Genomic DNA, 6,975 nt, shown 5'->3' with positions numbered 1-6,975 from the left:
ATTTTTTTTTAGTTTTAGCAAATAACATTCAAAATTGTAAAAAAAGGTGAAAATGTACAATTGTTCCTTTAATTCCGAGAAAACGGTTTGATGGATCGATTTAAAAATTTACAAGGCTATGGGGAGTACATTAAGTTGTAAAAACACCTAAAAACATTAGTCTCTTCATCAATATTAGTAAATATGCGATAGATTTACTAAAGCATAAAAAAGTTACGTTTTTCGCTCTTCTTTAAATCAATGTTGAGGGTGAAAAAAAAAATATTTTCCAAAAAATCTTAAAAGGATTTTATAAGACATTATTTATTCCAGTTTTTGACACTACCTTTATATTCTCTGTGTGGTCATTGGTTGCTGAGATATCGATGATCAAAGACAAAAGGATTTTTTTAAATTTAAAGTCAGATATCTCAGCGACAAAGTGACGTAAAGAGAATGTGAAAAAAGCATATTAAAGATGAATGAATGGCTATGCGGCCTATGGATTAACTTAACTAAAAAAAATTCCACGTGCGTGGACCAAAAGCAATAACAAAAAAATTTTGAATTTTTTTTTCTTGCGCTATTACTTAGGATGACGTGATAACCGTAGCACAGAAAAATTTTTGCCAAAAAGTCTCAAAACTAGAAGCTTAAAGCTTTAAAATACTAATCTAGATACGACCATTTAGAAACATTTTTTGTTTAATTTTTTGTGTAGTCTAGACAAACTAGAATCATATTCTTGCCGTCTCTTGATAGAACAAATGATAATTGTTTAGATTGTGAAACAGTAATTAGTTTAACAACTACTGTCATGGGTTTCCAAAAGTTAAATAATTAAATGTGTATTTTTTTTATCTAGTGTTTTGTGACTTTTGTATATTTGGGTGCGTACATTAGGCGCAAGCCTCGTAAAGTTCTGTGAAGTGAATTACACTGTATAATAAAACACAACATTATTTTTTCATGATGTATGTAGGTATTAAAAATTATCCTCAGATAATTCTGGTTGTTTTTTTCTTTTTCTCTATGTGTAGATATGTGTAGTTGTTAAACAATATTCGATTTGATTTCGCCTTGAAGTTGCAATGGTTCAAAGTGGTGGAGAGCATAAAAAGCTTATTGCTTGAAGAGAATGATTGAAGGATTGAGGGACAATGTGTGCCATTACGAGACATTAGCGCTTCTTTGAACGTTTGCAACCTAATAGCATAGTAATGGATTCCGGTCGCTCTCAACAATCAGCGTGATTCAATTTTTAACTGCATATTTTACAAGTGAAAAAGGATTTGAAATTATCGTTATGGATGGATGATATAAAAAAAATATATAATATGCAGGGATTCTGGAAGTGACACGAAACTATGAAGACGTTTCTAAGGTGCGTCAACGACGGTAATAAGCCATATTACAATATTGGTTGGTAATTACGGCTGTATTGTTGGTGGAAGGTTGGTTGTACTCAGCAGGAGACGAAGTTAAACCTGTCAGAAGCATCTGACGGTGCTAATAACCCGCTCATTACCTATTATCATGCGGTTTGACGTTTGCATACCCGGCTTTTATGTGTCCTTTAACTAACCAAAAACTCAGATTAATTAACCTGGATAAACCGCTAACTAGCTGCGTTTGATAGCTTGATGGACTTTGAGAGTTTTGACACAAACCGATACTCATTCATAATTTGCAAATATAATTAAAATAGCAGATCATTTTTTGACCAATACGTTAATTCCACGATTTAAATTAATCTAAATTATTATATTATTTGAATTAATATACGTATTTAAACCTACTGCACGCTTACAATAATTATAATCAATTCCATAGACAAAATAACGAACAATATTTCAACTAAACTATTAATAGGTACTTAAATAAAAGAACAAATTAAATGCACAGTATGTTATTTAAACGACAAGTGTTTTTGATCAGTAAAAATAATAAATGCACAGTAAAGGCAATGAATGTCTAGCTAGCAAAACTAATTAATTTAATATTCACACATTTACAAACAAAATGTTTCCGAGCAAAATCGGAATGTCGTAAAGCATTCAAAAACAAAATTGTGGTATCAGGAGCACAGTAGTGCAAAAAGTGGCTAATGCTAATTAGACATTTGTGCACAGTTTCCAGGCCTTGCTAAAATTATTCTTGCGCAGGGGCTTTTGCTAATACATATACCACGTTCCAATAATAATAAATATTCAGTAATATAAAAATAAGTACCAACAATAAATATCATTCTTGCACAAGGGCCATACATTGTTATGTAACCGAGACTTCTCTAAATTTTATATCATTTTACTAATTTTGATTAATGTTATTGAGCGTTTATTATTTTTACTGTACAAATTGGATTTTTTTACTGAACAAATTACAATAAAATATTGTGCGTGCTTTACTTATAACATTTATTATTTTTACTGTGAAAAATATTACATTATACTGATTATTTTTAATTTACTACTGTGCAAAAATTAATTAAATACTAATCATTTATCATTTTATACTGATCAAAATTGAATTATTTACTGATCGCTTTATTACTACCCCTTAAATAATAGCAAACTCACGCCCGGTAAGCCAAAATATTACAGTAGAAATGAGTAGGTAATGTAAGAGGTTTATCGGATGTAGGTATATCGTAATGGATTTTTTGGTCTTGGTCTAAAGATATAAATTTGGGATCAATGAAATTAAATTTATTGCCAGTTCTCTTATTATACTTAAATTAAAAAGTTAAGGTTTATACAGGGTGCACCAGAACTTGCGCCCCAGAGAAAAAGGTAAGAAACCAGGAATATGGAAAAAATGTTAACTATAAAAATTTCGACGTTTATGAGAGTTTAAAGTTTGCACTTTGACTCTATTTATTTCTGTTGGAGAAATAATTTTCCAAGTTTTTTTGCTACAAAAGAGGTAACAAGGAAGTTGTATCCTAAATTGTAACTCTGTACCTTGATTAAATAATTGTAAAAAAACATATACAGGATCATCAGTATCATTAAATAATAAAAAATGTCAAATGTCAAAAAATAAATGTCAAAATTTTTTGACAGATAGAATTTTTTAAACATTTTTTCCATGTTCTTGGTATCTTATCTTACTTAAAAGTTTTTTCGAGGGCGCGAGTTCTGGCGCACCCTGTATAAAACTGAAGGTTAAAAATCACCGAGTTGTTTATGTCAAATCGTTTTGAAGATTATTTGAAGATGAATATTACACAAAAATAATGTTTTTATTAACAAAAACATTATTTTTGTGTAATATCCATCTTCAAATATTAAAAGTAAATGTTTTGTTTTTGAATTATTAGTTTTCAATTATTAAGTAGTTGTTTAAAGTTCTGTACGTGATATTCATTTAAAATTTGGTAATGAGACAATTTTGAAAATCTATAAAATGTTTCAATCTTCTCAAATTTATGGGAAAAAATTAAGAAGTTGTTAGCATAAAAATGTGAAAAGAATTTACGAGTACTTTACAATAAAAAAAAACAATGAGAATTTTTTAAAACCCTTAAGATACATTATGTCAAATCAAAACTTGTTTATTATTATGTCATCTACAGCGTGATTCAAAAAGACTATACCATCACTCGAGCGATGTTTTGAAATATTGTTAAAACTTCATACCAAAATATTGAAATATTGTACCAAGTTTTCTTAGTTCTTAAAAAGCAAAATTAATATTAATTCTTCATTAATTATTCAGGGTGTCAGAACTTGCTCCTTAGAGAAATATTTTAAGTAATATAAGAAACCAGGAACATGGAAAAAATGTTTAAAAAAGTCCAACTGTCAAATATATTGACATTTATTTTTTGACAATTGATCTTTTTATGTCTGTTAGTATCATGATGATCTTTTATACAGGGTGTCTCAGCAAGTTGAAAAAGTTCATTAGTGACCTTTAAATGGTAAAATTAAAAAAAATGTATACAGGGTGATTCTTAAATAAACCGACAAAATTTGCTAGAAAAAATATTAAAAAAATTCTTTGATTAACAGTTCTCCAAATTTATTAAAATTATTTTCGAGGTAATGCGTACGCCACTGATGTGTTTGTAAATAGTATTAGCACAGGTTAGTGGAAACCATGGTAGAGTTTGTTCCAATCTGGTGGCAAACTGACGTTGTCAAAAATGACTGAATTTTGACACTAAACATATGTTTACTATTAAAAAAATATTGTTCATAGGCGTCGTATGAAATAATATCTCAAAACCACTGTTATTCTTTAAAAAAAATATAATAAGTAGGTACTCATACATAAGATGAAGAATGATGAACAAATTATTAAATTGTTAACGCATGAAAAGACTTTTTTGTGTTTTCACAAAAATATGCACAAGATATTAAGAAATATGCTCCAATATATGCCAAATATCCATCGATATACAAAACTTTTAACAATAAAAAATCAAAATTGTGATAATTTTTTATCATCGAGTACACTAAACTTTGTATTTTCAGATCACATCACTTTAAACAATTTTGCAACAACAATTCGTTTTGCACCAGGTGAATAGAAAAAATGGAACCAAACGTTTTTTGCTTAAAGTATTTATTTTTTAGTAAAACTAATTGAAAAATTATAAAGTACTATAAAAATGTGATGTTTTATCAAGGACAAAATTTTTCGAAATTTTTATTTGTTTTTGAATTCAACAAAAATATTTTTTTTAAATGGCAACCCACTAAAAAAACATGTTTCTCATGCAAGTCATGATCTAAGGAATTAAAACTATCGACTTTATATTAAATTTATTTTTTTTTATATAAATTGTAATTTTAACAACAAAAATCGAATAACTCAAAAACAAAACAACAAAATAAGATCTTTTTTTTATACTAGGTACTTTAATTTATATTAATTATAATTTTTTGGAAACAAATAATTAAAAAAAAACCGCTTGGTTCTATACTTTATATTCACTCTGTACCGAGCGCCTAGAAATGTGGTAGCAAGTTTTTTGAAAAAATTCAAAAATTGAATTTGCAAGATTGAACAAATTTCTCTTTTCGAAAGTGCCATCTTGTTTCACTTTGTGTAAAGGTTGCTACCACATTTCTGGGCGCTCTGTATAAAACGAATTTAAAAAGGAAACAGTCAGTAGGCTACTATTTTTTTGAGTCCCGCTTACAAATTACTGGTTGTTATCTTTTTAAAATATTTTGTAATGAGATCATTTTTATTAAACTGCCAATTTTTAACTTGAACTGAAATTTTTAATCGGAAATTTGTGATTTGAAAAAAATATGCACAAATATGCAATATTTCTTAAAATAAACAAGACGTTGCCAAAATATGCATTTTTTATTTGGCTTATTTTAATCAAAAAACAGATATGCATAAAAAACTTACAATTTTGTTGATATACCAGGTGAATAAAAAGTATGGAACCAAACGTTTTTTGCATAAACTATTTATTTTTTGAAAAAACTAATTGATGAGTGATAAAGTACTATAAAAATGTGATGATTTAACAAGAATAAAATTTTTCGAAATTTGCTTTTGTTTTTGAGTTCTACAAAAAAAATATTTTTTTTTAAATGGCAACCCACTATAAAATCATTTTTCTCATAAAAGCTATACTCTAAGGATTAGAGTATANTTGTTGGTGTTTATTCGTACAAATCGTATATACCACGGTTTCCTGTCATAATTTAAATAAAAAATATTTTGTTATTTCTTATTTGTCTTGGAACATTTTATCTTCTGCACACATACCTACCTACATTCTCAATTTCGACGGTTGTTTAACAGAAAGACTTTTTGATTTCTTCGTATTATTAGCAAGTAAACCTTCGAAAAAAAGTACCTACTCAAAAGACTAATTTTCCGAGCTAAAATCGAAGTTGTACTTTCTGTATCTCAAAAACTATAATCATTCGGATAAAGCATACTTAAATATTACTTCGTAAAATTTTGCAGGTTTTTGCATTTTTTTTGCTTTATTATTTACAGTATGTCTCCGGATTGAGTTTACAAAAGGAAAAAAATATCTTTGATTTTATGTCAAAACTATAAAGGAAAAAAAAATTGGCTTTATCTAAAACGAGCAAATCTGTAATTAAAACTTCATTATTCTGATTCATTAGAAAGAAAAGTTTATTTTTCTCTTGATTTTGGACTTTTTCTCTACTTTATAACTCTTATTACATTGGCGGTTTTATTTTTTTTGACAACGATTTTACTTTGAAAATTAATTAACTAACTGAAAAATGACTGTATTTTTTATCTTAAAACTGTTTTTTTGAGTTTATTAAAATTATATTTTGTATCCACATTTTTGTTATTTATTTTGCGTAAACTTATTTGTCAAAGTGACATCGTATTCAAAAAACCGCCAATGTGATGAAATTAAAGAAGTAAAGGTCCAAAATCAAGAAAAAAGGAAGCTTTTTGTTACTGAGTCACAATAATAAAGTCTTAATTATAGATTTGCTCGTTTTAGGTTAAGCAAAAAATGTTTTTCGTTTCCAGTTTTGGCGTAAAATCAAAAATTAAAAAAAAATTCTCTTGTAAACTAAATCCGGGGACATACTGTACATTTCATAATAGAAATTGGTTCTTTATTTTGTAATTAAAATTACATCTCAATGTTTTTGATTAAATTTTTATGTAATGTACTTACCATACTGTATTAAGAGTGTTATGAAAATTTTATGAACGTATGTCTTGAATAGTGACATTAAAACCTGTCAGTTATCTGTCAAATTTACCAATATTTGAACACCTGTCTCGTGAAACATAGATTACAACTACTAACAAAACAAAAGCACAACATTGTCATAAGCATTTTTTTAACCGCATTGTATGTTATTATTAGTTAACGATGAAATAAAAAGTATAGAATGTGACATTAAAATAATAAAGTTATGCCAATTTGAAAATAGTTTAGATGGTTCACTTTTAATTGGCAGTAAAAACAAATAAATATAACGACAAAACAAAGTTTTATAATTGATTCAAAATCAATCACGT

The sequence above is a fragment of the Tribolium madens genome, unplaced genomic scaffold, assembly GCF_015345945.1.
Source record: "Tribolium madens isolate multiple individuals breed KSU strain unplaced genomic scaffold, Tmad_KSU_1.1 Scaffold_91;HRSCAF=231;Tcas5.2_LG7, whole genome shotgun sequence".
Taxonomy (NCBI): Eukaryota; Metazoa; Arthropoda; class Insecta; order Coleoptera; family Tenebrionidae; genus Tribolium; species Tribolium madens.
This window is presented reverse-complemented; position numbering follows the sequence as displayed.